General features: G+C 41.1%; 1 protein-coding gene across 10 annotated transcripts in view; it reads right to left on the reverse strand.

Annotated features, from left to right (window-relative positions):
• Positions 1 to 16,543, reverse strand: part of NCOA1 (nuclear receptor coactivator 1) — a 264,180-nt gene extending 247,637 nt beyond the window's left edge. For 9 of the 10 annotated variants that reach the window (XM_081254782.1, XM_081254783.1, XM_081254773.1 and 6 more), the window contains exon 1: positions 16,189 to 16,543. The gene's annotated coding sequence lies outside the window, so the exon portion shown is untranslated. Of the gene's footprint in view, positions 1 to 15,669; positions 15,813 to 16,188 lie in introns of those variants that run through there. The other variant, XM_081254776.1, reaches the window with a different exon arrangement.
• Positions 16,544 to 17,037: the final 494 nt, after the last annotated feature.

Consider the following 17,037-nt stretch of genomic DNA (forward strand, 5'->3'; position numbering starts at 1 on the left):
TAAAGGAGATAATATCCTCACAAGGATTCTACAATAAGAGGTGTACTAAATTTTATAAAACTGTTTGTTTTAAATGCCCTCAATAACGGTTTATTGCATTACACCAAATAACAATTCTGTAAAAGTAATTCTACCCCAGTCTGAAACAATGCAATCAATATATGTAGCTCTCTGGTATTCTGGCTTGGTTCAATCAAAAACTGATTGTTTCTAAAGCAATGGATTGACTGTGTATTATTTAGGCAATTCTCAAAGAGTCCTGTTTCTGACTACGAGGTTTCTGATAAGAACTGGGCTGCAAAGTAAGTGAATATATACTTGCTGGAGTAAAGCTATTCTGTACTGCCAATTACAGGTAAACTATACACTTTCATAGTCAATCAAGTACAGAGTTAGGTTAATATACTCTTAGGAAAATTAAGGAACCTAACCACTAAAGATATCTAAGTATGCAGCCAACCCACCTCTCCACAGGGGTGAGCCAAGAAAACAGTTTCTTACAGGGCCAAAATTTTCCTCTCAAAGTGGTTCTGATTCAGCACCAATGGACAAACAGTTAATTGAGTCCCAAAATTCTATGTAATCACAATGATTTGGACCTGGAAAATTCTCCAAATGAGAGTTTCTCAACTTTTAGCTCAGCCATAAATCTACCTCAATTAAGTATGCACAGACTATCCAATTGAGACATGTACCCCTTAGCTAAACAAAGTTATATAGGCAGCTATACAAAGTTATCAGATATAAATCAATTAAATATTCAGGGATATCTGTAAATAAACAAATAAGATGAGAGTTTTGGATTAGTAGATATCTCACATCTTTCTTTTTGAAATAACTAGGTAACAGGGTCAGCTGTTTACCAAGGCCATCCCTAATTAGTATAAAAACAACTACATCATGAGTATATTATGGCTAGGAAGCAATTAAAAAAGACAAGAGGCCCAAAAGGAAAATGAAAAAATATGAACAAGAGAGCCTTAGGGGAAAAAATCCAATATATAATAAATATCTGATAAGATGATCAACTTTATCAACAGTCAGGGAACTTCAAATTACCATGCTTTATACCAGTCTCACCCATCAGACAGACCCAAAATAGAAATGACTGATAATATCCAAAGCTGATAAAGTTAGGGGAAAGCAGCAACTATCATACACTCTTGGTGAAAGCGTAAAGTGATATAGCCTTTGTAATAACATTTTGAAAGGACATCAATTTTTTAAATATGCATAACCATTAATTCCATAGGTGTGTTCTCAGACACCTGCAAAAACAAGTGCAAACTGGGATGTTTACCAAAACATAGATTGCAACAGCAAAAAACTAGTTTTTAAATGTCTATCAAAAGAGAGATGGTTAAAAAAACTATAGAATATACATCTAATGTAATGCTATGCAGCATTTTATGCAAAGATAAAACAGTTCCTTCATGTTTTCATGTTCTGACATAGAAAGATTCTCATGATATTAAGTTTTCTAAAGCCTATAACAATTCAAAAAGTATGATCCCGTGGGTAGTGGGGAGGGAAGGAGAGGGATAGCTGCCAACGGGTCTGAAATGGTCAGGACTCTTTCAGTTCTGAGAGACAAACCCAATTCAAATTCACACAAGCAAGTCAGGCAACTGAGTAACTCATTTAACTGGGAAATATAAAGTGGATCTACTTTAAGGTTCAAGTGGATCCAGACGCTCCAATGACTCCCCATGCTCACACATGCGAGCATGTGAGAATGTGCATGACTGTGCGTTTTTAAGTGTGCCTGTGTGTAAGAGAGAGTTGGTCAGCTCTGCTTCAGTCTGTATGTTGGCCTCATTCTTTCCCATGGCACATAGGCTTCCTTCATTTGGCCAGGCACACTCTATGTCAGCTCAGCAACTCCAAAGGAATGAGCCTGTCCCTCATCCAATTATCTGTTTTTCAATCTCAAGGAAGGGGTCTGAACCTGCTTTAGTCATATGGCCATCCTGCAGCAGTCACTGTGTCCAGAGGAATGGAGCATTATGACAGACCAAGCCTAAGTCACATGCTCACCCCCTGGCCAAGGGGTAGGATACTGCAACCTGAAAAGGAGGTGAAGGGAATACTAGACAGCCTAAACCTATACAGCCTAAATTACCAGCTATCATATAATTCACTACAGAGACTTTCACCTTTCAACTCTACGTACTCCCATTTCTCGGAATTATTTGAATATAGACATGTATTATATATGATTTAGTTTTTAATTTAAAAAGGAAATAATTATTAGAATGCCATCAGAAAGAAAGCCTAAGGTCTAAAAAGTTCAGGGTTGATGACTTCAGAATTAAATTGAGGGGAAAATAAGCCTCATGTATAAATAACGATTGGGGCTTCCTAGTCCTCCACACTTGGCCAACATTTTAACCACTACCCAATGGTCCTTATCAAACCAAGCATTAAAAGACAAAAAAAAAATGGAGGAAACAGATTTTAATTAATTAGCAATATGTTGATAAGAGGGAGGGGAAAGAGCTCTAGGGACTGTAAAGAGAAATTTTATGAAATCCTCAGAGAGTAAATGGCCTTCAATAGTATCTGAAAGCCCTTTATGCCCCCTCTCACTTTTCTCACCTTATAATCTTAAGAGTATATGTACAAATATTCTGGATCCGTTTTACTGAAGCCAAAGAATCTCTTTCTACCTGTTTCAAATACCTACTCTAAAGATGGTAGCAAACCATCTAAACTAAAACAATTTATAATACCTACCCCTAAAGTAGAGACATTGGTAAAAATGTCTCCTTTAATTATCCCAAGAGCTACCATTCAACACTACAAGTTCTTTTCACAAATAAATTTAATAATAAAATCCCTATTTATACTGCCACACAGAAACAATTCTTCTTTACTTCAATGACTCCAAGTAGGGCCTACCAATTCTAGTATTCATCTCTCTGAATAAAGCCAATTCTGCTATAGTGAGGCAAAGACATTTACTGCTCAGTGAATATTCATTTCTTGCCCACATGCCTGGCTCCGTAAGTAGCGCCCTGTGACTTCTTTTGGCCAACGGGCTATAAGAGGAAGTGACATGGGTCACTTCAGGGCCAGAGGCCTAGTAACCAAGGAGGCTCCATGTTCAGATAATGTACCAAACATATGTACTTTATTATTCAACTACAGAACCCTTTTTTTCATATCCCATGGGATGATGCTATAAGCATCATTTCAAATCCTAGAAATCTAACTGAAATTCCATTTCCTCCAGGAAGCCTACCCAGAGCATGCTCCTGGCATCATCAGAAACACACTTAAATGTATACTGCAGGTAAAGAACTATGAAAAGCACTGTGGTACTGGCACACAACTAGTACAATAAATGGCCTCTACTTTCTATAATGTACAATGTGGTTGCTGAGAAAGGACACATGTCAAAACAGAAACAAATATAAATGATAATAAATAAATTTCAAGTGAGTGCTAAAAATAGTAAGTGCTAGAGGAGTTTCCACATATCTCAGTTAGCAACTAAGTAAGCTAGTTAGTTATACACTCCCTTATGACATCTTTTATATTATTTTTTAATTCATGTATGATTGAAAGCAAATGAGACTCCCTATAAGGATCATTATCTCCCTGAAGGGCAGAAACCCTAAGGTATAACTACTTCACGGTGCCCCATACTAACCATTCAAACAACAATTATTCAATAAAACTTTATCTTTTATTGAGAAGAATGTGTTGAAAATTTAAACAGAAATGTAGTATTCCTCAAGACATAAGGAATTTGTGTCTCCAGCATGGCTAAGGAGAGAGCCGAACGAACACAAGCTTTTCTGTTATCCATGGCAAGTGGAGCGCTACACTGGAAAACAAAGAGTCACCAGGTTACCCCAGACTTTTGAACGTAGCCCTTAACAGCCAACTTCTTCTGCTGTAGGACTACATGCTCTCCAAGCAATATCTGATTTCCAATTCAATTTCCCAAATACCCTGAAGCCAGTAAAGAGGATCCCTAGATATTATGTATGAGTATTCCAGGCACACATTAAAAAAAAGGCCTACTTCTCTAAGTACATTAATAAGTAGTATCATGATTTAATCAATATGACTTGCTAAACATTTTAATATCTACATGCATAAGACATTGCAGAGGACAGAATATAAACATGATCCCCTTTGCCATTCTCATACCCTACTTTGGGAGATAGGACACATGAAAACAAAAAAATTCCACAGAGTATAAAGGCAGTATAAAGTGTCAACTTAATAATACGGAAAATAAATATTAAAAGAGTTCAAAGAAGGAAGGGATTATTTTCTAATTTTATAGTCTGAACACTTAACAAGCAAGGTGGAATCTGAGCTGAGTTTTAAAGGATAAATAGAATTTCAAGAGGTATAGACCAGGATAAGGGAGAACATTCCAAGGACAGGAATTATAAAGGAGTGCAAACAGAGAAGCCCAAGGGATGTGTTAGGGACAGTAACGGACAATTTTACTTTGAACAGTTTATTGGGGGAGACTAGTGGGAAATGAGACCAGAAAAGCAAGTTGGTGCCAGACACTGGAAAGCTTTAAATGCCAGGCTAAGGAACTTTATCTTGACAATGACGAGGAGCCATTGAAGGGTTTAAACAAAGTAACACAATGAAAATCAAAATTAGGATGATCATTCCAAAACAAAATTTAGGACAGACTGAAGAAGGAACTCACTGGGGACAGTGAGACCTCCCTGGGATACTATGGCAAATATCAGGCCTAAATTATCAATAGAATGATGACAGTGAGGAGAAAAGGAATAGATCTAAAGAGCTGATAGAACTTGGAAAGTGTTTTCAGCATATGTCAAATCAGACCTTCAGGACTCTAAGAAGCTGAGATTCAGGTGCTACAAAGAGGTTAAAGCCACAGGAACTGTGAATTCCAGCCTACCCAGCGGGGTCTCCCAATACTTGAATTGATGCTGGGCTCTTCTATACATATATTCACTTCCATCTCCACACTCATACAAAATATCCACTCTTTTTCACTGGGATTTAGGGGAACAGAGGTGGGAAATGATATATAAAAGCAGCCAAGTGACGAAGGCCAGGTAATTGTGCAACAAACAGATAGGAGCTCAAACATCTGTAAAGGCCAAAGGCATTGCGATCACATCTATTGCAAAATGGAAAAACAGACTGCAAATCCAGTCATACTGTGGGCCTAAGTAATGACATCAGATATATCCATTAAACTTGGCAAGAGAATAAGACTGGATGAATGGAGTTACTGAGGTCCCAGTCCTTAACAAGAGGTTCTTAACCTCTGGGGAGGTCATGGACCCTTTTGGGACCCTATGAATTTCTCTCCAGAGAAATGCACAGACTCATAGAATTTTGCATATACATAATTTCAGGATGTTCACAGACACCCCCCGCAAAGCCTATCTAGAGACTCTTAGTCCATGAATTCCAAGGGTTCTTACTTAAAAACCCGTCCTAAGCTTGGTGATTAAGAGCTGATTATCTGTTGTAACAAGCATGCTGACTGGAAATGATGTGACTTAATAGGGCACATACAATTATTAGTGTGTTCTATGTAATATTAATTGTATATGTTACACAATGGGTATCTATGTGGTAAAGAATGGTATGTATGGTGAACCAATTATTATGCAGCAGTTTAATGAACGTGCTTATGTGCATGGGGTAAATAATGCATGATTATACACAGTATGTATTATGTACGATAAAGCACGTATGTATGAGTACATTATGACTGGGTAGATCACCGAATGCACAAGATACATAGCAGTGGGATAATTTAGAATGTATTCTTAATACTAGCATAGCACATGAGAATGTTGCACTGTTCGTGTGTGATTTTTCAAGGAGAAGTTTAAGTAGAATTTCAGCTTTGGGTGCTGGTGCTGGAGCTCCTTTTGAGTCTTAGGGAGAAGTGTTATCCTCCTTTTCTGATTTATAAGACTGGAGTAATAAATATACCACAGAGAAAAAAAAAATCCTTCCTATAAAACAGCGATAACTATTCTTATCACATAACCCACAGTTAAAAAGGTTTTGAATAAGAAGCCATATATATGGGCTTCCCTGGTGGTGCAGTGGTTGAGAGTCCGCCTGCCGATGCAGGGGACACAGGTTCGTGCCCCGGTCCGGGAAGATCCCACATGCCGCGGAGCGGCTGGGCCCGTGAGCCATGGCTGCTGAGCCTGCGCGTCCGGAGCCTGTGCTTCGCAACGGGAGAGGCCACAACAGTGAGCGGCCCACGAACCGCAAAAAAAAAAACAAAAACAAAACAAAAAAAGAAGCCATATATGTACATTTATTTATAATTTATATACATTGCCCACTAGACCAATAAATTATGTGCCTTATAAAGCATACACAAAAATGGATATGTAAAAGAATGACATTTATTATAATAAAATAAACAATTTTTAAACATTTAATTTACCTATTGATGACACGGCTTTATGCTCTCCCTAATAAATATTGTTTTTAATACTACCACCATTCTTGGTGAGAGTAATGTGATGAACACTATTATTTTTAAATTTTGCTTTCATATTTTGTAATACAGCAACTTAAAATTCTGGTTCTAAATTCAGTTCATTTTTATAATAAGTAACTCTTTTATTTGGTTTTAATGGTCATCATAGCCAAAAAACATACTTCACAAAGACGAGTATAACCAAACGGAAGAACTGCATCACTTGCACTGAATAAAACATGAATTTCAATTTTCAGTCCTCTTCACCATTTATGCAAAAGTTTTTGCTAAAATTCACATAGTGCATTGCCATATTTCCTGATGACAATCAGTTGTTCTTACTAAATCATCAGATAGTATTGACTTTTTTTTTTTTTTTTTTTTTGGCGGTCCGCGGGCCTCTCACTGTTGTGGCCTCTCCCGTTGCGGAGCACAGGCTCCGGACGCGCAGGCTCAGTGGCCATGGCTCACGGGCCCAGCCGCTCCGCGGCATGTGGGATCTTCCCGGACCGGGGCACGAACCCGCGCCCCCTGCATCGGCAGGCGGACTCTCAACCATTGCGCCACCAGGGAAGCCCAGTATTGCCTTTTTTATATTTTCAGTAGATGGGCCCAAAACCACTAAAACGTCTCTCTTACAAGGTCTTTATACAGGTTAGAAAATTTGGTTTTCAAGTTCAAGTATACATATAAAAACATTCTTAAAGTTTTAACATCATTTCAGCAATTAAATCCAATGATGATGGAAATAGTCCCAAATATACATTTTCAATAACCTCTCTCCGAAACACTGAATTTTATTTTGTTTTGAAAGGCAGTTACTTTTTGAGTCACTGTTAAGAATTTACCATCATCCCAAAGGGACAGATTTAGTGGGTTTATTTTCATAAATATCTGCTAGGTAGTATACTACTCACAGACACTTGTCTGAGAAAAATGTCAGCAAATTTTGGACATTTGTATTTTTGTGAAAGAAAAATTAATAAGTCATCTTTAAATTAGACAATTCTTAAGTCTGTTACCTCAAGATGACCAGTTAACCTGTATGAAATACTTTATAAAAAATCTGCTTGGTGACTCCCTACTGCAACACAATATATGTTTAGTCTACTATTTAAAATAATAAATCTAAAAATGCAATTACCCAGGCTCCTATAAACTATAAAACATCACAGCAGACTGAAAGTAAAGAAACTTTCTAACACACCTCTAATATTTCTCTAATAATTTTATGTAAACCCTACTGTAGAGACCACTGCTCTAAATGTGCCTGGGCTCCCACGGGTCAAAGCTCTCCATGAGTCCCTTCCAACCAATTTCCCTGGCATGCTATGGAAGTTCAAAGGAGTTATCTTTAAAGGTACTCTGATTATATTGTATCCATCTCTGCATTACTACCAGTTGGCAAAAGACACAACTGCAGTACATTCTATGACATCAGCTGTCTTCAACACTGTTCCCTCAGTGTAATGTTGGTTAGCAATTCAGTCAAATAATAGACAGGGCTGGAACAAGGTCCAAGACTCTTCATGACATATCCTGCCTTAAACCCTTTTTGGAACATGGCAGGGCATAAATGAATCAGTAAAATAAATCATGAAATATATTGAGAGCCAGGGGCTTTCAACTTGTATGACCAATCTAACTTATAGAGTGACACATATTTACATAAGGAGATGACATTTTTACACTTGAAAAACAAGTCCACTGCATCATCTTAAGAATTCCAAATGATAACACACTGTTTAAAGAAATAGCTACTGCTTAAAAATTTTTTTTTTAATTTTTAAAAGCATAAGACAGTGAAAAAGATTTTGTACTAACTCCTATCAAGAAAAAAAATTATGTTCTCAAATATACATAAAAATGCGTAAGTTCCCAGTGTGGTAAGCCTTACATATGGAATCATTTCAAAAACTGTGAAAATATAAGATTTGGGGTGTAAAACCCGCCAAAAAAAGATCCACATAGATTTGGAAAACTGGCACTTCTCATTTTCATCCAGATCTACAAACTTCACCGTTCCTGACCACCTCCCTCCATTAAAATCATTCAATGTCTTACAACTGCACCTAGAACATCTGGTTCCCTCTCCCACTTCAGCTGGTGCCACCCTCCGGCTTGCACTTTCCCCCTTTATGATTCCCGAAATAACCCCAAGCGTCTCTGTCCTTTCATCTTTGCTGTTTAATCTTCCTGAATATACTGCTCTCCTCCCCCTCACTCACACAGAAATCATCCCCTGCCTTCAATGTTCCTGTCCACCACGAAGTCCGCCACGAAACCTGCCCCTATCCCTTTCAAATGAAAATAATTGCTCACTCTCCTGATTCCTCAAAGTACTATTTCAGTACCTCTCTCATAGCACTCATCACATTTAATTAGTAATATAGGTATCTGTGTGTTGTCTTATCACCTCTCTTAGGTCATAATCTCCTTACGGACAGGATCTATATCTTATCATTTAACTTCCCTATCTTTTAACAACACAGCACCTTGAACAAAGTAAGTACTCATATAACTATGTCTTGAATGAATGATTGAGTGGCTACTTAGAAATTCAATTACAGACTTCCTGTACCATCTGGAATGGGGAGGGAGGTAGGACTTAGACTTTGTAGAACAAATATCTTTTCCCTGGTTTCCTCCAAACAAACTCGGCAAAGTAAAGCCAGTATTACACATACAGGTACTTTCAAAAGGCAAGGACATTTCATCCTTCAACTATCTGGTCAAATATGGCATGATATCTGTATATATACAAACATACACTCACAATAGAATATCTTCTACTGTTAAACAACCGAATCTATGCTTGATAATAAAAGCATGTAAATGTTTTAACCATATAAGCAAACTAAAAATGTAAGATGTAATATATTAAAGCTATAAGAATAAGACCAACCATTCAAAATACAAGTGGAAACACAGAGAATGACCAAGCAATTTATTCCAAATGAAAAAAATACCCTAAGCTTTAGCTATTTAAATACTAACAAAACATGAGAGGCAGAATCTTACTGCTAAGAATCCAAACCAACCATTCAAAGATAAGCTTACCTAGACAGAAGCACCAAAAAATCAACACTACTAAAGTACAAAGGTGAGATCAGAAACAGCACAAAAATCTTAAAGCGATACTTTCATTAAGTAACTGGTACATCGGCTCCTGGATCATCACAGAGCAATGGAGATGGCAGCAGTCTCCAATGCACATGTAGACAACAGAAGGGAGTCCAGAAAGTAACAGAGGGCTACAGTGCGGCCAAGTGTGGGGAACACCTTGGAGAGAAGCCAATTTAGAGGTATGCTCGTGATTTCAGGTCGGAAGACCTGGACTCAAATGTCATCCCTAATACCTACAAGCTGTGCAATCTTATACCAGCCACTTAACTTCCCTGAGCTGACTTTCCTTGCTTATAAAATGTAACATATAGAGCAAGCACAGTACCTGAGTACACTGTGTCTCCGAGACGGTCCTCAATAAATATTTGCTGACTCTGAATGAGGGCCATACAAGAAAAGCAAACATTTCTCTCCAGGCACTTTTGTACTTTTTGAGACAGCAGCCTTAATTAATTCCTGATTAATACCTTATTACAATATTTGACAAGTTTTGGCCGAAAAACAAAAATACGCCTTTCCTACTAGCTTACACGTTACTCAAAATCTTACTAAAATTATTAAAATTTTAAATCTCTTTGTAATAACTTTCAAATACAAGAAGTAACTCTCATAAAGAAGACTGGAAGCCAAATACCTGGGTTCTTGCCCAAGTAAAGACACTAACTATGTGACCCATGAAAATTACTATATTTGTCTGGCCTTAGTCTTCTCATCTATAATATTAACAAGGTTGTTCCAAATCACCATTAAGGGCCCTTTGCTCTAAATGTTGTGGTTCATGCCATCCAAAGGATTTTCTAATCTAATTAGGAAAGCCAATTCAACATACACTAAAAAGAGAAACTCTTTCAAAAAAAAAAAAGAAGAAGAAGAAGGAAAGGAAGAAGGAAATTTATTATACAGAACAAACTGATCCTTAAAAAGCTAAAAACAGAACTACCATATGACCCAGCAATCCCACTACTGGGCATATACCCAGAGAAAACCATAATTCAAAAAGATACATGCACCCCAATGTTCACTGCAGCACTATATACAATAGCCAGGACATGGAAGCAACCTAAATGTCCATCAACAGAGGAATGAATAAAGAAGATGTATATACAATGGAATATTACTCAGCCATAAAAAGGAACGAAATTGTGTCACTTGCAGAGACATGGATGGACCAAGAGACTGTCAGAGAGTGAAGTCAGAAAGAGAAAAACAAATATCATATATTAATGCATATATGTGGAATCTAGAAAAATGGTATAGATGACCTTATTTGCAAAGCAGAAATAGAGACACAGATGTAAAGAATAAATGTATGGATACCAAGGAGGAAGGGGTGGGGTGGTGAACTAGGAGATTGGGATTGACATATATATACTACTATGTATAAAAGAGATAATAATGAGAACCTACTGTATAGCACAGGGAACTCTATTCAATGTTCTGTGGTGACCTAAATGGGAAGGAAATCCAAAAAAGAGGGGATATATGTATATGTATGGCTGATTCACTTTGTTGTACAGCAGAAACTGACACAGCAGTGTAAAGCAACTATACTCCAATAAAAATTTTTTTTTAATTTAAATGAAAAAAAAAGAACAAACTGGGTAATCGATGCTAAAGAAGTGTGATAAAAATCAAGTTTTCTAGAGAACATACCAGCTTTGACTGTTCTTGAAGGTCAAGAGATAAAGGACAAAGGAATACAATTTAAATAAAGAAACGAAACATGTAAAATCAAAGAAGCAAGATATCTACAAGTGATTATAATACTTTCGTCACTTGTGTAGCACTTTACAGTTTACAAAGCATTTCTGCATATGCCATCTGTGGCAAATTTTCTGGAATGAGAAATACAAGAACAGTTTAAATGATTTACATTTGATAAATTTGTCCACAGAGAGCCTCCACTAAAAACAATAACATCAAAAAATATTTCAGCAAAGAATTTTTTCAACACTTATATGTAGGATGAATTAGAGAGGCAAATGCATGCAGGCAAACAGCTATAAACCTACAAATCATAGAATTTCAGCACAAGAAGAAATGTGAATTCAGACCAATATGCTCATCTAATGATAAAGAAACTCAGGCCCACAGAGTTCATGTGATGCGAGTTACTCCATGCGCAAAATGACAGGAGGACCAGACTGTAGAGGCAGAAATAAAGGGGGAAATCCAAGAAACTACAAAGAAAAGAATCAGATAATCTGATGATGGATTAGGCAGTGATGTGTTTAGGTTATGGAAATGTAGAAAACATTATTAAAGTCTTAACTACCTGCCATGCTAGACATATCTTGTTATTTAATACAATAAGTTAATTTAAAGGTCACAACAATATGAGTTTAAGTACATTATTCCGATTTTAAGCACGAAAACCTGAGGTTAACTGTGGTTAAATAGCTAGCCCAAGGTTACATCTACTAAGTAAAAGAGCCAGGGCACCATTCCCGTGTCTGAAGTCAAACATCCATTCTCAAAAGCAGCTTAAAAACTGCCTCAAAATTACAAGGCAAAAATGAAGTAGCACTCTGGAAGCATTGGATAAACCAGTGTTATTAGACTTCTGGCCCTGTTAATAGGTGTATTTCACTTCTGTGCTTGCACCTATTGTTATGGACCTCATCTGTCTGTTCCCAGTGGTCAGGTCCAGGACTTCTCAGTAAAGCCCAACTTCCCACCCTCCACACTGAAACATACCCATGGGGAGAGATTAGATCAAAATATATCTAAGATGAGGGTGACTAGACTGATTAATGTGAAGTCTTCTACAACTCCTCCAGTGACTATAGCTTCTCTTTTGGCATAAGCTATTTATCTTCAAAATATGATAACTATACTAAGCTTTTCTAAAAGCCTGTCATTTCAAGGAGCCTCAAAAATACTGTGTTGCAGATGGGGGAATGGGGGAGGAAGCATGGATTCAACAACCAACTCTACTTGCATTTCTAGAACCGGACTTAAATGTTGGTGTCAGTGTTTTGTAATAATTCTTCTTATTCAACCATGTATCTTGCAGAAATATAAAATAATCATTTATGTTCATCCAAATACTGTGCCCCCACAAAACATCATCCGGAATTTAACTAAAGGAAAAAACCTGCACCTCCTCCTTAAACTAAGCAACCAAGAATGGTACACAGTTGCCACTAGGCCATTTTATGACCTCTGACCCCATGTGTTGAGAGAGAGGCGCAAAGTCTAAGTAAAACACAAAGAAGAGAGAAAGAAAGGCTTGAAATGACTAGACCTCACCTCCAATGGTAAGAAAAAAGGTTAGAGACCATAAGGTCCATCCTTAGTGACCAATAACCAAGAGCTAAGCTACTGGTTAACCTGGGAGAGAAGCAATGAAGAAGTCCTTTCCTACCGTCTAGTCTGTCCAACTCATAGGAAAGCTGTACAAGGTGGGGAGAGATTTGTGTGGTTCTGCAGCCCAAAACTGGATATAGTGCTGTCATTCAACTCCTGAAACACATGCTCTTCATCCAATCCCACACTCTTCTGCACCCGATATTTGGAAGTAATGTAAAAAGGAGCCCACCACGTGCTTCTGGACCTATGCTAGGAAAGCAGCTGATGGCCCTCTGAGAATTCCTGTGATTATCACAGGCAGAAAGTAAAAATCACTGCCAAGACGGTAATGAGAAACCTGGGGATCTCCTCGCCCCATGACTTAAGAAGATTCTACTCGGTGGTGTGTGCGTGTGTTGACCTCCCATACTTGCCCTAAAATGAAAGCTATTTTAGGCCCTATGGTTTAAGACCAACCAACCCCAAAAGATATGCAACATATTCAAACAATGTGGAGCCCTCGGGGGATAGGGCAATAAAGACAAACTTAAGTAAGGAACGAAGGTAGTATGTAAGAGAAGTTATGTGAAATCGATGAGGACAGAGATGTCCTTTAAAAAGAATTATAAAGCATACTCTGATATACAGTCCAATAGAGAAAAGATTTTCAAAGAATGTCCAATATCCTTTCTTCCCCACCCCACCTTTCAGCACCTCTGTACCACCCTCATCACCTACTCAACATTTAGTCCTGGTGAAGACCGATCACTGGATTAGCAGGATCAACAGTACATGCAGAGAACATTCCATCCTGGGAACAACATCTTTAAATTATTTAGGCTTGTTGAGCACCCTTCGGTATAGAGTAAAAGCATGAAATTTTGCCAGTGCTTTCACAATATACACCAGTCAGCACCATAGCAACCCAATCCTCTGCCCACCAAAAGATTAACACATACAAAGAAAGCAGGAAATTCAACAAAAATTAAAGTTTGACCCTGGACTCCCTCAACAGTTAAATTGTCTTAAATAGTGGCAGTATCTTTATACCACACCCACTTCATGCTACCCTTACAGCTTCCTGGCATAAGCAAGTTCTTGGTATTATACAAACTGCTGCTTCTGTTTCCAGCCCAGATTTCTAGAAATGAAACCCTGGAATTGAAGGAGAAAGAAAAACAAATGTTGGCAGAAAGAGGCAGGAAAATGCATTGTCTATATAATCCCAGTTTAAGTGGAACAATCACCATTAGTTCCATGAAGCCCTTTTTTTTCAATAAAACCACTTACCAAAAATGCAGATCTAAAATACTCCCTTGGCTTAAACCACACAAAAAGTAATTTAAAAGACACAATCCTAACAGATTTTCTCAGAAGGAAATGAGAAAAAGATCAACTATAAACTATGCAAAATTCAAATTCTGCACCTTAAAATTCAAACTTCATTGTGAGTTAAATAGATGAAATAAATAACCAGTGCAAAATGTTTACAAAAATCAAACCAAATGCCTGTTCTTATAAGCAGCATCTCTGCTTTTTCTCTCCAAACCATATATTCCCTATTCAGGCCCCCTTTTTGATCCATTGTTCCCAAAGGATAAAATGTGAATAAGAAATAGAGGGAAACCATTTCCAACGCTAGCTCACAAAACCAAATTAGACCCTTCCACAGAGTACAGGAGATAAAAAAGAAACACTTGCAGTTGCATCTGTTTATGACATAGTTCAAGGAATGCCCATTTATTAAGCTGAATCAAACCCCACTGCTACTTTTAACCCCAAACTATTTCTAGTTCAAGAGCCAAAAGACCCAAGCAAACACTCTTTTTATATTATTCTCAACGTGAAATCTGACCCCCTTCCTACTACATCACAGCTTCTGTGAAACAAGCTGAGAGGCCCCTTTGGCCAACTTTTTTTTTTTTTTTTTTTTTTGAGACTAACCTTCAACCAATTCCAAAACTGAAGACAAACCTCAAACAAATTTAACCCCTGAACTCCATCCCTTCAACTGTACAGTATAATCTAAGCTTCACCGCAGCAATGTTTTACACAGACACTTGAAGATTTCTTAATCACTGAAGTGAAAGCCTCAGCCCTCACAAATCATCGCCACAGAGATTACTCTTGGCATAAACAGAGGGTGCTGGGACTGCAATTCACTCCAGAACACTTCATTCACCACCATCATGCTCAGCATTAAAAATTCACCGTCTCAAAAGAAAAAAACTGTCACCTTCTCCACAAGGACACCTGCCTCTTCAACACCTACAGTGAACGAAGAGAGCCCAGCCTGAAAGGCTAAAAGATCCTCCAGCTTAAAGTTTTCCTCCCCACCAAACTGCAGCCACAGCAGCACGGACTCTCCTTGTCACACATACAGGCTTTATTGTCAAACCTTCCGTCTCCCTCTAACATCGTCAACCGAGGCAGTGTCTATAGTCTATGGGAGTGACTGCTTTAAAAACAGAAAACAAAAAACAACACAGCTGGGTAGTAAGAGCAGGGATCCTGGTGTCCGGTTTCTCCATTTCTCTTCCAAGCGACTAGGGAATGGCTCGAGTTCTGTCGCTGACCATTAACCCATCCCACTTCTCAGTCTTCCAGCCAACGTGTTTGCTCCCCTTCCTAAATCCTTTCAGCAGAATCCGACGAAGGGGACCAAACCCTAAACATAACAGGAAAATCTCACTTATCCATCCCGTTTCTGCCTCCGAAATCCCTCGTCTGGAGAAGGGTAAAGCAAGTGCGCGGGGGTAAACAGAAGCGCCGTCGGAGGCTGCGCTTACAAGAAGGCTCGCCACGGTCATCCCCATTTCGCAGTCCCGGCAAGCGAGACTCAGAGAGGTTACCGGGCTTGCCAAGGTCACCGCGCTCGCCGGGGCCGAGGGGCGCCCGCGCCGACTTCCGGCTCCCCCTCTCGGCGGCGGGGAGCGCCCGCGGGCTCGGGTCGCCTCTCCCCACGCCGGGCCGGCGGCCGCGAGCCTCGCGCACCCTCCGCGGATGCTCGCCCCGTCCGCTCTAACTAGGGCAACTGGGAAACGGGGCAGGGAAGTCGCTGCTGCAGCAGTTTCCATCCGCGGCGCAGCCCCCAGCTGGTGCCCGTGACAGCTGCGACCTCCGCCCCCTCCAGCCGCGCGAGGCCGAGGGAGAAGTCGGGGAAAGTGGGAGGGGGAACGGAGCGGAGAGAAAGGAGAGCGGCGGGCGGAGGGGCACCAGCTGCTCCCGCCCCCTAGGGCCTCGGCGGCCGCGCGGCTCGTGACAGCTGCACCCACCGGGAGGCTCGGCGCCCGCCGCCTGCCACTCACCTGCCGCCGCCGCCTCTGGGCCGTGCTGACGGGCGCCGCGCTCGCCCGCGACCGTGGCGGCGCCGCCGCGGCCTCCGCCGCTGTTCGGGCCAGGAGCCCGCCGCCGCCGCGGCTCTCCGGCCCCCTCCTCCGGAGCAGGAGTCCCCCCGCAGGGGGATGCAGAACGGACCGGGCGCAGGCTGCACTCGAGGGAGCAAGAGGGAACAGGACAGTCGAGACGCTCGAGGCCGCGGTTCAGCCGTCTGAGGGGAAGGCTCAGAGAATCGCCTCAGATTCCCGCTCGCCTGGCCTGAAAAACAGGCATTTCAGCCGCTCTCCGCGGCCGCCATGTTCTCCTCCTCCTCCTCCTCCTCGGCTACCGCCGCCGCCGCCGCCGCCGCCGCCACCGCCCCCCGCTCGCGGCCCCGCCCCCTCCGCGCCCCGCCCCGCCCCGCCCCGCCGGCTCCCGGCCGCCCCGCCCACTTCCCGCCGTCCTACCCTCTGCGCTGCCCCTGCGCCCTCCAGCCAGGCGGCCGGGCCGCCGCGATCCGGTGCCCGCGAGCTCCGACGGCGCTCCGGGGGCAGCCAGTTCCCTGCCCGCCGGGCAGCGAAACGAGGAGTCGCCTCGCGCCCTCTGCCGGCCGCAGGCCCGAGGGAGGGCTGCCGCGGTCCCGCCCCGGCCCGCGTCCTAACGAAGTGTGGGAAAGGAGGCCCTAACTCTTCCCCTCCCCTCGGGGCGTTCCTATGACTGCTGCCGGGAAGCCGCCTCGAACCCCAGGGTGCTTTCAGCTAGGCCGCCCGGCCTGCAGCCTCCCGCTGGCCTGATCTGTCCGGGAAGGTGTGGAGCGGCGAGGGGCGCAGTAGACCCGG

Source organism: Mesoplodon bidens, assembly GCF_964165515.1.
Source record: "Mesoplodon bidens genome assembly, chromosome: 14".
In the NCBI taxonomy this organism is placed as follows: domain Eukaryota; kingdom Metazoa; phylum Chordata; class Mammalia; order Artiodactyla; family Ziphiidae; genus Mesoplodon; species Mesoplodon bidens.